Raw genomic sequence first — 16,471 nt, forward strand, 5'->3', positions numbered from 1 at the left:
CGTGAGATGCTCTTCGCCGACGACGCAGCCTTGACATCACACTCCGAAGAGGGACTCCAGCAGCTAGTCACTTGCCTTTCCCACGCATGCAAGGAGTTCGGACTAGCCATCAGCCTGACGAAGACGAACGTTATGGCTCAAGGCATGGGGACTCCCCCATGCATCACCATCGACGGATACACCCTGGAGGTTGTCAACGACTTCACTTACCTCGGGTCCACCATCTTGAGCTCTCTGTCAGTTGACTTGGAGGTCAACCGGAGAATCGCCAGGGCAGCCACAGTTATGGCCAAACTGAACCGGCGAGCGTGGAACAATTCCAGCCTCACTGAGAAAACCAGACTGCGCATCTACCAAGCCTGCGTACTCAGCACTCTCCTCTATGGCAGCGAGACGTGGACCACCTACGCAAGGCACGAAAGGAAACTCAACAGCTTCCACATGAGGTGCCTGCGACGCATCCTGCATGTCGCCTGGCAGGATAAGGTTCCCAACACCGAGGTGCTGAAGCGAGCCAACATGAGCAGTTTGCATGCAGTTCTTAGTGAGAGACGCCTCAGGTGGCTCGGCCATGTCAAAAGAATGGATGCAGGCCGTATCCCCAAAGACCTCCTCTACGGCGAGCTAGCAGAAGGCCAGAGGATGACAGGGCGCCCAAAACTGCGGTTCAAAGACATCTGCAAAAAGGACATGACACAATGCTCCATCAATCTCAACACATGGGAAGTTCAAGCAGACGACCGCCTAGCCTGGAGGCTCGCGGTCAGGCAAGGTACGTCACGCGCAGAGGCTGCGCGCAACGAGGAGGCGGCCCAGAAAAGATCGAGGCAGAAGCAGCGTCAACAGCAGCAACAACAGCCATCTGCCTTCACCTGTAACAAGTGCGGCAGGGATTGTCACTCCCGAGTCGGACTGCACAGCCATTCTCGGCGGTGCAGATAGACTCTCAAGAAGCTACGCCATCGTCTCTCGAGACGGACGGCTGCCGATGATGATGATGATGTTGCTAACACGTAGATTTATGAATTAGCATAAGCCAACCCTGCTTTTGCATTAAGGTTCAGGGTAGTTAATTCAGGTTTAAAATTTATTGAAAGTCAGACACTTAACCTTTGCTCCTTTCCATTCCCCATGTGGAGTTATTTGGTAATTAGTCTAGACACATCAACATAATATATGTCTAGACTTTAGTGTTCACTCTCTGTGGTTGCTGTTAGCACTTACACTGTATTACAAAATAATGACAAAATATGAATTGTGTTAAGAGTCTTGACAGAGGACATGAAGTATAATTTTCAAAGGAAAAAGGGAGTTAGGATCTCCTTTCATATTTCAAAAAAGCCTGAGTAAGTGCATTTAAAAATGCATGTAATTAATTGTTTTTAGTCTTTGTATTTGGATCCTACATTAAAAAGGAGATAAACAATTATCATTAAGATAAAGTATGTTTCTTCTGGTTTTCTCTTGCTGTATTAAATAATGTCATAATTTTTAAAAAGATAAAGTATGCTTCTTTCCTAAAAGATTATTGAAAGTTATTCTAGTTTATTACTCACCTGAATGACACAGTGAACAAAGACACTGAAATCAATAAACAAAGGGAAGTGAAAGCAGTCGGAGTTGCATTATAAAACATAATCTACATTACAACAGGAGTACATTAATTTAGAAGAAAATTAGCAAGGTTCTGTTAACAGGATAATTAATAGTTTCAAAGGTTTACCACATCAAAAAGCCCTAATTGTGTTCATTAATTCCCAACCCAACATTACTATGAGAAAACTAAATGTGAACAAAGCAATAATGTTCCTCATATTCCAGAAATCTTCACAAATGCTTGCAATCCATTACATTTACTTTGGAATGTCCCATCTTAATTACCATGGCACTATAATGAATACAATAGTCTCTAAAGATGAGAACACGCATTGATCTGAAATACGATTTTCATGCATTGTATGGGGAGACGTTGAGAAGAATATAAGTGACCTTATAGGTCAAGATAGAGTTCCAAAGGAAAAATAAGGTAGTATAATTGGAGAATTTATAACACATAGTGTAGATATAAATCTGATGCATCCCAGATATGAACAAGAATCTAGGCTCTCAGAGAAGAAGTACATTTATGCAGTTCAGTAGGAAAACAAAATTAGTCAAATTGGTAATTTGGAAATGTGTAGACAAGATGTCCAGATGAGGGACTGGTGTTTTTCCTTCTCAAACTGGTTGTTTTGGCAACATTAGACTCAATATTGATGTCTGTGTTCTAGGGGAAATAAGTTTCTATGTTGCAATTTTTCATTTTTAATAATATTAGTTCAAATTTCTCCAGTGCCTTTTATTCCATTAGTTCAAAGCACTTTTCAAACCACTAATGAATTACATTTCCTGCCATTCCAGCAAGGCAAAGGCATCCCATTCATTTTCACAGCAAAATGCTTCACTTCTAGCAGCGCCCACATTAGAGTAGCTACACTTTTTTTAAACTAGATTTTTATCATTTTCTTACCTCCCGTTTTATTTTCTGTTTTATAAGTAATCTGAAGCATTAGGAACTTTAACAAGATCATCCAAAAAGGGAGAGTTCAGACTCTTAATCCTCACTGATTTTGTCTGTTTTACAGGTTAAATTATCCACAGGAAATTGTTCTACTCATAGGTTTCAGAACTCTCAGAGGGAAGCAGAGAACAAAAGAGGGACACTCCCAAATCCAGTCTCTTATCACGAGGCACCTCCATTATTCTTTTCTCATTCACCGGCCTGAAACACAAAGCCCTGAAAAGAGCCAGTTAGGTGACACTAGTTATTTCCCAAAACTGAGCGAATCATTGACAACATCATCCATCATATCATGAGGGAGAGAGCAATTGCCAAAGAGAACAATGCTAATTTCAGGTTCATTGAAATTCCAAGTCACTTCTTCATAGATATGTATCCAGAATGTGTCCTTTTGGGTTTATAAACAAATGAGGGGAGATGAGAGCAACCGAACAAGTCTATTTGTTTCCATTTCAAACAATTAAATAAAACTTTTTCAGTTATCATCTCTGCAATTTTTGTTTCTAAAACTTTTCACCTAGGATAAAGGATGACTTAATCTGTTCTATGTCTACTGTATTGACCACATTAACATATATAAAGTAACCACGATATCATTGCTTCCATTTTATCTACCACAATTAACTGCATTTAGATGTTTAATTGCATGTTGGTCTCACTAGAAAATTAGACACTTTGTTCTTTTTAAAAGACATAATAGGGCTTTTTTTCCCTCTAGGCTAAAAGGAGAGAATATAGCACTATGTCCCAAGGGACATAATTATGGCTCCTTAAGCCTAAGAATTGCAGAGTTGCAGAGGCAAGAGGGGAAGGAAGGAAGAGCAAGGCGACTCAATAGGTAAATTCAACAACTGAGCCAGAATTTTTTACAGGACAGTAGAAGTATACAATAAAATCTAAAATTATAAGGCATATCCATGGTCAGACGGTAGTGCAAACATATTCTGAAGTCAAATGTAAATCCTATAAAAAATTATTTGTTAACATGATAAAAACAATACCAAAAGGTACATAACGGCTCCAATTTTTGGAGATAGAGAACAGCCTGTCTGGATGGGTCTGGCGTGTTTCAAAACACACACTAGAAAGCAGATGAGGTGGGAAACAGTACAAAAGCTTCTATATAAACCCGTAGTTACTCCCCAATAACACCAGGTGGCCGTCCATAGCCAAGTGTTCACTTAGATTTTCCCCACATTAAAGAAAAGCAGCAAATGTTCAGAAAGCTGCAACAACAAACCCTAAATATAAATACATTGTAAGCATTTTTAGGTGAGCATATCAGCCAAATTTAAAGTTATAGAAAAGCCGAGACTACCTGTAAAGTTTTTTTAAAGAGCCCAGTGTGTTAGTTTATTGATACAATTATATTCTATCATTGATATTCATAACAATTTCCTTTGGAAATAGAAAAAAATGGATATTACTCTTTCTATTTGACTAATGGATATCAATATGACACACAGAAGTCAAGTTCATGGCTAAAAGTCAGTGTAAGAAGAAAAAAGAATTTAGGGAAATGGAAATCACTTGGACCTTAGAAACCTACGTAAAAATTGGATAAAATATAAAATTATAAAGTCACCATATGCCATTTTCTGTCTTCTTTGTGAAATTACCTTTCAAAGAAAGATCAGTCTTAGGCCCTAAGCATAATATGTTAAGATCCCAGAGTAAAACATGCTGGACACTTCTTATTTTTATATTCCTATGCCTTCCTTTTGCTTTCTTTTCTTTAGATGTTAACTCTGGAGTATATGCCTTGTTATACTTTTCTCAAGATGTGGAGAACACAAATCACCAAGGTATTTCTGTTGCTGTATCGCTCAGACTCAACATGAATACTTGAAGCAGATTAAGACAGAGGGACTACATGAACTGCCCTTGACAAGTTTCCATTCATGCTCCTGAAGAAAGAATATACGTCTTCACATAACCCACTTGGCACACACTCCCTGATTAAGGGCATGTGAGAGACTTCTCCTGTATGTTGGCCATGGATTTCTCAGGCTTGATGTCACTACCAATTTTCTGTCACAGACAATGTTTACTGCCTTTAGTTTAGGTGATGTGTGTTATTTTAAAGATGGACACATTCTTTAAAAGAAGGAAAAAAAACTTGGAGACATTAAATTGCTGTTCAATATGTAAATTTTGTATCTTCAGCAAAGTTGGCTTTCAGCTTGCAAAGATCTTCCTTCCTGTGTTCATCTGCTTACCCTAGTGCCAAAATGCCATAGTTACCTCTGCTGGAGCACTTGCAAAGGATAGGGACCACACCATGTCTTTCCTGTATCACATCGTATAAAGGGAAATAGGGCCAAATCATGTGCTCCTCTACTTTTCTCATTCTCTATGGGCAAAAATAGTGCCTTCTCCTAAGTCACTAAACAGAAGAGAGGGTAAGAGTGGTAATGCTGGAGAGTTATTATTTTGCAAGTTAAAACAACATAAACAAAAAAGCCCCATTTTTAAAAAACATTTTTGGAGAAGTGGTAGAGGCTGGGCTTTAAAGTGTTCTGCATTCCTTTTTGACAACGGTTTTGGCCGTAGCTCAAAGGAAGAAAGACCACGTGTACAGCTGTATAATTTTTTTTTTAGGAATCATGAACCTAGATTTGAATTTCAGCTCCTCCTGCCTTTAAGTGTTGTAATCCTAGAAACTTTTACCGTCCCTAAGTGACTACTTTTGTAAAACAAAGATAACACTTTATTTGGTTTTAGAGTTAAATTTGGGGTGATAGTGAGAATTGATATAATATGGTGATTAAATAAGATTTTTGCATGTGGAACATAGTAGGTGCTACATAAATATTCGCTTTTTCTCTATCATTCAAGATGCTTGAGGGCTTCATCTAGACTTTCCCACATTTATGGGCAATATTAGTTTATAAGGCCATGACATCTAATTTAAGAAATAGTTTTCTATCCTAGTTAGCATCTCATAAAAATTAAAGAAAAGCATTGGTTTGTGTAGCGTGAAAATAAAAACATTTTTCAATTTCTTCATCAAAGCCTCATTTTACATAGAGCCTCAAAAAGTACCTTTCGTTCTCTCTTCCCTCCCTTCCCTCCTGCCTCCTTTCCTTTCTCTTTTCTCCCTCCCTGCCTTCCCTCCTCCGTTCCCTCCATCTTTCCTGTCTGTCTTCTTCCCCTTCTCTTCCTCTGTCTCTTCTTCCTTCCTTTGCTTTTTCTTGCGGCGACGTCCCTGTGTTTACTCCCTGATTCTCTATCATCTTGCATTTGCTTCAGGGTCTCTCTCACATTCAAACAAGCCAAAACAAAACAAAACTTTCTTCTAGATTTTTAAAGTGAAATAATACGTGAGCAAACATATGTGTATGACACTCACTTTGGAGTAGAAATACTGAGTCACATGGTACAAGTATCATCAATTTTCCTGGGCAGGGCCAATTTGTGTTCTGATGTGGCTTTAGTAGTTTTACCGCAGTAGTCTATGAGAGTTCGTGTTTTTCCCAGTTCAGACCAATCGAGATGACATTATTTAATTTGTTATTTTTTACTGATCTTGTGGTTACAAAATGATATTTAATAGTTTAAATTGTCTCACTCTTATTGATAAGGGTTTTGAGTTTTTCCAGTATTCAATGACCATTGGATTTCCTCTTTCCCAAAATGCTTACTTATGTCTTTTGGACACTTTTCTACAAGACTGCAGGAGTTCTGTGTTTATTCTGGATACAGACCCTCTGGCAGGTTATGTGCGGCAAATATCGTTTTTTGCTTTGTGACTTGTCTTTTGCTCTGTTTATGGTATCTTTTTTATGAATAGGGGTTGTTAATTTTAGTGTTGTCATTTTCTTATTTTCTTTATGGTTGGCGCTTCTTACTCCTTTTTTAAAAAGTGCTACCTTATCTTGATTTTGTCAGTTTAATTCTCCTTCCCCTCAGTTTTCCAAGAAGATTGAGTTGACCAGGTACGTAAAAGCTGCTGATTCAGGCTTGACTCAACAGTGCCACACCATACTCAGAACAATACTCCCATTAAGGGGAAAGTGCTTCACTGATGGCATTGTCCAATGTTCTCATCGCTTGTGGACCTGTGGATTTGCTGGCTTAAGGCAAAACCCTTCATACAAAATTATCAGTAAAAGATACATTCCTACTGATAGCTTGATCTTAGAGAAATGCTACAGAAATATTGGTTCTTTGTCAGATAAAGCAATAAGAGACAGAAGAATGGCAGGATCATTGAAGTATCATTCAGTGTACTTCAGTTTTATTCGGGAAATAAGAACTTCAATGCTATTAAATTAAAAAAGAACGGGTACCATCCCAGTTCTAAAGAAGTTAAAAATATTTAAAAAGACAGTGTAGAAAAATCACTAGGATGTGGTTAAAATATCATACTGTGTGATTCAGCACCTTTCTGCCTGGCCTATATCACTAGAGAAGCATAGTACTTTTTATTCTATGGCTTTCAGTTTTAATAAACATAGTGAAGACCTTCTTCTTGTAAGATACTCTCCACTTACCCCAACTGAAGTGCAGGTCTCATGCTCCACTTAGAAACGCACTATCCTTGCACCATGATTGATGTTTACCCCTGGGCTCAAAATGTCCATTCAGACTGCTGAGGCTTATAGGCACAAATCAAGAAAATGCAGCCACAAATCATTCTCCCTCAATAAAAAGGTCAACTTGTATTAAATTAGTTCATTTACAGAACTCATTGAAATTAGCAGCATGTTCTTAAATTGCTTCTTGATTGAGGACATTTGCCTCATTAATTCTGAACAACCTGAGAAGACTATTAAAGTCGCACAGAAAAAAAAATGGCCAAAGGACAAGATGCGCAATACACATTTCACTTCAGGGGGGAATGCTAATCCCAGAAAATGTATACGCACAGAGAGAAATCCAAGATGGAGTAGTACAATTTCTGCATTCTACTGTGGAACTCTTCCACACTGGGCATCCTCATCTTCCCTGCCCCCCGCCACTTATTTGTGCTTTCATTTTTCCAGCCAGAAAGAACTATGTAAAACACAAACCCAGTTGTATAATTCGATTCTGTAGTTCCCTTTGCCTACTTAAATAAAGTCTTTGAGGATATAGCTCTGGTTTCCCTCCAGCTGCTTAGTGCGTCTCCACCACCCAACCCTTTTTGTTCCCTGAGTTTGCCATACTCTGGCTCACTTTGGGGCTTTCTGTGTGTTTTTACTTCTCCTTTAGCCTAGACTTATTTCTACTCATCTTCTAGGACTCGTGTCCTTTTCTCTGAGCACCTTCTCTGAATCCAACAAGCCAGCCCTGCGTGCCCCTTTTCCGCAGTTTTCCTTTCCATAACACTTGCCACACTAACATGATTGCCTCCTAGTTCTTCTGTACCAGCTACTGTACATCTTGTAAGGCAGAGACTGTCTTATTCACCATTTTATTCTTGGCACAATTGCTTGGGCCTTGGGGGCAGCTCAGGAAGTAGTTGAGTGAATGAACCAATGAATAAATTGATCAGCTCAGCACTTATTGAGCCCTTTTCCTGTACAAAGCTGTATTCTCATGGAGGACACGTGATGTCACTGTACTGGGACCGACCCTCAGTGAGCACTTTGTATTGTACTGGAGAGGAGTCATGCATCCATGGTATTGCAGTGTAAGTACCAAAAGCTTCTAAAAACGAGTGTTCTAAGGAGAGAGCAATAATTGCGGAGACATCAGGAAATTGTTCTTGTATGGGAGTAGGTGGGCAATGTGAATACCAACTGATGATATATAGAATTTGGATTTTTAGAAAAGTAACAGGAAAGTCATTTGATTACAGGGAAGGAAAAATATGAACAAAAAGCCAAAGGAAGAACATTATTCATAGATTCCTTTATTAACTTATTAATCAGTCATTAAAAAGTTATTCAGTGCTTCCCTAGTATGGTGAGACACTGCATGACACTAGATTTATAGTAAGGAGTTAGACAAATTCAGTCCCTTCCCTATAACAATTTTATTAAAAATAAAAAAAAAATTATATAGCTAATTATATAATTATCTACCTATAATTGTAAAGGTACTTATATCACAGGTAAGTGAATGTCATATTTATCAGGAAAGTGGGATTGAGGGAGGGTATTTTTATAGTGGATGAAATGTGAGCGATCTAGAAGATAAATTAAGAAAGAAATCAAAGAGGAAGTAACCAACAGTGTAATGTTGCATAAAAAGCTGAGGTGGGTAGTCTCTGGAGAACATGGAATATAATGACCTTAGATTAAAAACACAAAACACAGGAAACCAAGAGAAGCTGGGCCTGGGCATCAGGTTAGAGCTTCAGCAGTGGTAAGTTAGGGAAGCATGTGTGGTTCTATTTTTCTGTTAAACTGGAGACTAGATAATTTCCAGATGGCAAAAGGATAGTTAGAGAAAGGGAATGCTGGATGAGGTTTGAAGAGCATAACATGGGCACTTGGGGGAAAAAAAATACAATTTATTTTGACTCAGGGTTTGGGTTGTAGGAAATCAAACTGGGAGTAGAAGCCAGGGCCAGTTGTAGGAGGCATTGGTTATAAAGTTTAGTACACCTGTACTTCTGTTTCTGCCACCTTATTGGAGAAATGGGAAAGGAATCTCTAGCTGAAAGCTGCTTAAAAACAAACAAACAAACAAACCATCTTAAATGAAGGAGATTTTATTAAAAAAAAACAAACAAACCTTTATTCTTTTTGGTTGTGCTAGGGGAGAGAAAAGTGTCTTGTGTTTTATTCTGTGCTCCTTCTGGACTGGCGAGAGAATAAATTCTTGAAGAAAGAGAAGACAGAGCACCTCTTTCTGAAAAAGTGCACGGGCTACCTCACCATGTCTGCATTATCAGTGGACAGAGATGGCCCTTATCAATGCTGTGGCACAGATTATGAGATGGTACCATCACAGCAGACAGCTGGGGCAGAATTCAGAGACCATGTCATTCCTATACCTCCTGCACCCATTCACAAAGTATGATGGCACAGTGTACACCATGAGACCAAGGTTCTGGCACAGCTGCTATATGACATTTAAAAAAAATTTACTTGAATCCTATCTTCTTCATTTGTACAAAGAAATGTTTTTGATTCATCCAATTATTGCATATTTTAAATTGCTAAGTTACTATTTTCTATCCCAGCACAGCCTCCAATCAGTCATGTTTTAACCATGACTTTCCACACCATAAAGGTAAAGAATTTTTAGTTGGCCAGCTTATAGCAAGCCCTGAAATCTTTTAATTAACTTAGTGTTTTTCTGTGGATTCTATCAAGACATGATACCTACTTTGAAACACAATCAAGTATCGCCATCTTATTCTGGATGGGCAAACACAGTTTGGGAAAAGATAGGATTGCATTTTCCATTTTCATTCTAATCTGTCTCAGTGATGCCTCAGGTTGTGTGTGGTTGCCTTTCGGTTTACAGAACAGCTGTAAGCTGGTGTATTTTGGGTCAATCTATAATGTTCCCCATGTGTTATTTTCCTGGGTTATTCACTGTCATTCTTTAACATTTTTTTCCCCTGGGCACATTCCCTTGAACATACCCATGTGGAAAATACAAATAGATACCCCACCATTTTTTAACAAGACTTAGGGAAATTATCTCCATGCTTCTGTCCTGAAATGCAAAGAAAATAAAAGAAAAACACAGGTATTGGAGGGAATTATGAGGAGAGTAATTGTAGAACAGATTCCTATTTGTTCGCACTATGTACAAGCTCAATACTGATCTCTAAGACTACATGCCCATACACACATTCTATAAATGGAAATATGAAAGCACATTCTGGGGAAATTTTGAATAAGTGGGTGTCCAACCATCCCCTTCTGTTTACCACCCCCCAAAGGTGCTACTTGGAATGGAATCATCTTTTTTTTCTATCATATCTAGAGATCCTTTTATGTCAAACTCTATAGTGTCAAGCTTAGAGGAGACAGACATACTGTAAAACTGCATGTGCTCAGGTTGAGTTATTAATTTAGCCCCAAATTTCAATTTCAGACAGCCTGAGGCTGGCCTCCCTAGCTTCCAGTGCTCTCGTCATTCAAAAGCTCCCTGCACCCCTTCTAACTTCTGGCTACCTCATTACCCTCTCTTGCATAAATATGAACATTGGGTAAATGAGTTTGAGGAAAAATGGAGCAAAGCAATGCGTGAGACGGCATGGAGGGGACTTTCAGCTCTGCCACCCCAACATGGTGACACACCGGTCAGCATAACGTGAGTGCCAAGATAATTAGTAGAAATGCTCTTTATGGCTGCATAATTTCCAGCACATCTTTTTAAAAATATCTCCACCTGACATTGTGTTCCAAGGTTATTTTTTTAATGAGCTGGTGTGTGTGAAATATTAATCCTGACACATGAGAATGGAGCCACTACTGACAGGAAAGCCCAGTGTGGTTTCAAACATTATTTTTATTTAGTTATTTTTATTATTATTTTTAGCTCTTAGTTTTTATATGAATTTATGTGGTCTGGACACATAAAAAATGCCGGAGTCCAATAATACAAATTCAAAGCGTTCAGGCCAATCGAATGAGTTACAATTCATGGTTTCATCACAGCAGAATTTTATGCACACACTGACTGAGAGTCTAAAAATCCCTTCCTTTTATAGAACAACATCGTTTTGCTGCCCCGTGATTTCCAAATTTATCTTTGCAAATAAATAGGAATACTTCAGATATGAGAAAATCCCTCTATAGGAATATTTTCTCCTTTTCATGACCCACGCATGATACTCAGCCAAACTGCTGATTGCTAAGGACAATCGAAATAAAACACTGAAAAAAAGAAACTATAAAGTACTCTTTGCATGTACTTATCTAACTCATGTAGATATGTAACTTAGGAATGCTACTTCTGACTGTACGTATGTCTAGGAGTGGAAAAAGCAGTACACATGTACGGGGGGGGCAAAAAATAAGCTTACAGTTGTTCATATGGAAAATACAATAATTAATAAATAACAGTACAAGAATAAACTCTGAGACTCTGGCAGGGTAGTTAGTTGGTCAGAGTGTCATTCTAATATGCCAGGGTTGTGGGTTCAGTCCCCAGTCAGGGCACCTACAAGAAGCAACCAATGAATACATTAATAAGTGGAACAGCAGATCTCTCTCTCTCTCTCTCTCTCCCCCCCTCCCCCTTCCTTTTTCTAAAACTCAATAAATAAAATGTAAAAAAAAAAGAAGAAACTCTGTTTTAGGCACTCACAACTGTAAACCCACTTTGCCCACCCTTGTATTTATTATCTCCTTTAAGTGAACTAATGGTAGATACTCCTGGCCTGATCATTAGTTCATCAGTGGCCATGGGACTGTCTTTATATTCTGGCTGCTCATCCTCATGCATGTGGCCTCTTGACGGCATGGCGGATCTGCACCCCTTTAAAAGGAAGTCAGGGCAGTAAATGGGAATGTGGGGGAAAGGCTTACTCCTAGAAAGGGTCTGTCTATTTATCCTGAAGGTGAAGTCACCCCCTTCTCCCACCCCTGATTTTATGTCTTGTTGGCCAGGATTGAAACTTGAGCCCATATCCAGGGTGATCTCTGGCACAAGGCATGGAATCACCATGGCTGACTTACACCAAGCATAGTTCACCCCTTGGGTCTAGGAACTGGGCTGACTTCCATAGGAATGAAGGGTCTCCTTCAATCTTAAAATTGGGGATATTTTAGCAGATAATAAGAGAAGGTAGCCCATGGGTAAGCAATTAATCAGATCAGCTATACAGTTCGCTGCTCTGCCTTCACCCATTAACTTCAGCTCACAGTTCACTCCTGGCAGACCCTAGGGCTTCAGAAACCAGGACCCTCACTCTCAAGTCAAGCACATTTTCCAGCACTTAGACTATAACACCAACCACCTTCTCACAACACGTAGGAATACTCCCCAAAGTAGCACTGAGAGAGCATCCAGGAAATTATACTTGATGTACCTATCAACTCCACAGTCTATAAAATTTTTCATCAGTGTTATTCTATTTTACCATTGAAAGAGTGAAATTGCTATTTAGGCAAGAACTAAGATGAAACTCAGGGGAGGAGATTGGCTTGCTTGTCCAAGGTGTCGTAGCTGTGTGGTTACAGAAGAAGAGCATAACCAGAGACTGTCTGGGGCCTTTTCCTCTGCTGCTCTGAGGCTGCTCCCCCTGTGACTAGAGCCACTGAGCAGCTGCATCCATGCTGTCATGCCACTACCACTCCCAGCCACCATGCTGGTTCCACATGAATAAGATCTTGATGTAACCTTTTCAATCAGCTTTTAAGATAGCTATAATTAGCTTTGTTGTGTAGACCAAGACAATGAGGTGCATGTAGAGCTACATTTACTTGACCAAAGGTAGAATAAGTGCCAGTAGGGGAATTAACACCCAAGCCCGAATCACTCCAAAATCTATGCTCTTTCCAACACATGGTTTCTCTATCACTTTTTGCCCCAAATGAGGAGGGAAAGGTGAAAGAGGAAATGAGAACAGAAATACTACTGTTCTCTCATAACGTTAATAGAGATTCTCAAGAACTAGATGATCCAATTTGCTCACTATCTTGAGGTTAAGAGATTGGACAAATGGTCATTGGGGAGTTCACAGCAAAGAGAGTGACCTTATAACTTATCGTACTAACTGGAATATCTTTGAAAGTGGAAGAAGGCCCTTTGGAAAATTATACTGAATAACAGGTGTAAACAAGGACTGTCCTAGGAAAATGAGGACATATGATTGCCTGAGCTATAAACTAAAAAGATAAGCACTTACAGAAAACGACACCTAAGGGGAACCAAATCAAGTAATATCCAATTTAAAGTTCTGGCATCGATGTTCACTCTCTAAGCTCCAATTCTATCTCCAGGAAACCATTTCCACTACTGCTCCATGGACAAAGTGCATCTGAATTGCTTTTACAAAGTGTAACTCCCCTTATAAGATTTAAGTCAGGAATGTGTTGGCCTTTTTGTTCCTGGAAATCTTGTTTATCTGCCTTTCTCATCTCCCCAGCCTCGTTCTCAAGGCCAGTCTTCGAGGGAGGGGAGGCTCCAGGAGAGCCATGTGATGAAAAGAGCTTTGTCTGCTACAGCTGCGGGGAGCAATGCACCATGGATCCAAAAGAGATTTTAAGAGTTCTGTTTGTGCTGGTTTTCTTTTAATGCCCTCTAGGGAAAACTCTCTGGGAAGAAAATTGGCACTTGAGCCTGACAGGATAGTGGGAAGATCTTTGTTCAACTTCACAGACTAGGTCGAACTATCTGGAACCTTGAAGGAAATCTACCTGAAAGGGAGCTAGCCAGGAATCCCTATCAGTACATGCAGATGTGATTGGAGAAAGATGATAAAACTTGGTGTTCTTGTGCTGTTTCTGTTTCTCACTGATTGTCTAAGTAAAGCCAAAGCTTTTGGCCATCTGGTTTCTGGGGAAGTGGGGAAGGGTTGAAAAGGAATTTTATTTCACTTAGTCTGACTTCCTGGGAACACTGGAGGAAATCAAAATATTGGTTCTGTAGCCATATGCACGTTACCTAATGACAGTACAATATTACTGACTATATGTCACTATATCAGCAATCATTATTACAATATATAAATGTACCAAAGTAACATTGTACACCTTAATCTTACACAATGTTACACATCAATTTTATTCATTAAAAAAAAAATAGCAGCACCAAAGGCAACTCTGAGTTAAACTCTTCAGGATGGAAATTGCTGGTTGAGGAGAGGCACCTGCCCAAAGGCAGAGGGATGACTGATCTCTGTGGTCATGTTCACTCTTCATACACTGCAGTGGCATCTTGTATTCACGCCAGCCCTGGCTGCAGGGATGGGATGTGTTGATTGGAGCAGTCCGAGACTTTTGGTTGTTCAGCAGGGATGGAAAAACACACTTGCAGCTCTGACCAAGCCTCCTGATGCTGCAAACGCTGCTTTCCTGCTCCTCAGCCCCTGATTGATGAGAGAAAGTGTTTGGAGGGGAGAGGGAGGCAAAACGGAGTGCATCAGGTGCTCCAAATTAGGCATAATTCAGCATATTAGCCTAATGAAGTCAAAAAGTTAATTTGTAGCTGCCAGCTGTTGAAAGGAAAGTTGTAAGCTCCACAGCCTCATGCAGACCAGTGGGGGGAACGGTAGGCAGAGCGAGACATGCAGAGGACTTTGAATAAACACAATCAATGGTGTCTGCTGAGAAAAGCTTGGCAGTGGCCAGGTGGCCTCATGGAAGAAGAGATAATGGAAATAATGACGGTAGGTGTCCAGAGCTCCAATGGGGAGAGAAAGGAATATTTCTTTGCTTTGGCACTGGATCTAATCCCTGGCTTACAGCATGCTGTTGTCAGTTGGTGCCAGGCTTAGAGGCCCCTGTTACTACAGGGATAACAGTGTCATTTCTTGATTTCCAGCCTCCCCTGGAAGTTTATATTCAGCTCCCTTATCTTCCTGGCTTTTTTTTTTTTTTTTTTTTTTTTTTTTTACCAACTAGATGCTTTTTAAAAGCCGGTTCATTCCCTGCACTGGCTCAGGCAGTGTGTGTTCTAAGACGAAAAAGCAAGCTTGCGGTTGTCACACAGGAGGGACAGTGGGTTCTCTCCTAGCTCAGTGTTAGGTCCAGGCTACTATGAGCTCCTTCACTTACCATCACCTACCCACATGCAAATCGTACGGGGCATCAGGGAGGCCTCCAACTGCAAGCAATTATCCACCTCACTTTTGACCCTAGAGAAAAATGTAAGTGGTCTGGGAAGACAGTAAGTGTGCTGTGCTTTGAAAGTGTCTAGGTGAGAAAATAAAAATAAAAGGCTTGCTTTATTTGTAAATGTTTCTTTTAAATCCATAGAATTGCTCTTAATGCCTCCACAACATTTAGTGGACATCAGTAATGTAGCACATCCCATCCAGCGCTGCGTCCATGTGTCTATGTGTGCTGTGTTCTGGTGTGCTACAGTCTCCTCCATGACGTTCCAAGGGCCTGGAAGACAAAGAGGTGTGAATAAATATCTACTGGACAAATTAAATTAAAAGCTGCTCTTTAGATGGAAGCCATCACAATCAACCCTAGTTCCTAATTTCACTGCCATCAGATATGGAAAGCTGTTCACAGCATGTGTTTGAACATTAATCATCCACAAAAGTTTGTTAATTGCCTTGTATTCTCCTCTGCCCTGAACACTGCTCTTTAAGGGCATGGCAACTAATTCAAATGCATATTAAACTGGCCTGCTTTCTCTGGACTGAGTTGGGACTTAATCTAAGAAAAGAAAAATGCTTCCATTAGATCAGGGACTGGTTATATGCAAAAAGACTATCCTCCTTGCTTGTTGAAAAGTTATGCAATGTTGTGGTTGTAAAATTGGATCTTAATATCTGGCTGGTGATTAAGTCTATAATCACACACTCAGTGCAGTGATTTAGGAACTCGGTAAACGAACTGTTGGGGCTTTCCTCTGGGGCTAGAGACTCCATCAGCTGCACTGCTTGTAATGTCAAGGAAGAGTTCCGTAACACTTAGATCTGGCGGGACACTTGGTATGTCTCAATTCTTTACATCCTCATCACAACACCACAATGCTCATTTTCTCATGTAAACAGTGAGGATGACCACTGTTTTGCAAATAAAGAAAATGAGGTTTAGAAAGGTTAAGTAAATAGCCCAAGTTTTCATAGCTTGTAGACTGTGAAGGTATTGCTTGAGTCCAGAATCATGTAGGTTTTAAAACCCATATCTGTTTTTCAGTGTGGGGCTCAGAATTTCTATTCCCTCAGGCCAGTGAGATCTTTAGGAAAATTTGTTAATTTTTGTGTTTAGTTATAGTGACCTTCCTCGTAAAAAACCTAAGCACTTTTATCATCACTTTGAGCATCTTCTCACCAAATGTAACCATGTAATAACCATCTAAATTAAAAGTTCAAGTTTGTGTTTATGAGCATATTCC

The 16,471-nt window shown here is 39.7% G+C and overlaps 1 pseudogene; it reads right to left on the reverse strand.

Moving 5' to 3' along the window:
* LOC149996477 (serum response factor-binding protein 1 pseudogene) overlaps positions 1-11,917 on the reverse strand; it is a 29,997-nt pseudogene extending 18,080 nt beyond the window's left edge.
* Positions 11,918-16,471: the final 4,554 nt, after the last annotated feature.

Source organism: Furipterus horrens, unplaced genomic scaffold, assembly GCF_987537825.1.
Source record: "Furipterus horrens unplaced genomic scaffold, mFurHor1.1.pri manual_scaffold_12, whole genome shotgun sequence".
NCBI lineage: Eukaryota > Metazoa > Chordata > Mammalia > Chiroptera > Furipteridae > Furipterus > Furipterus horrens.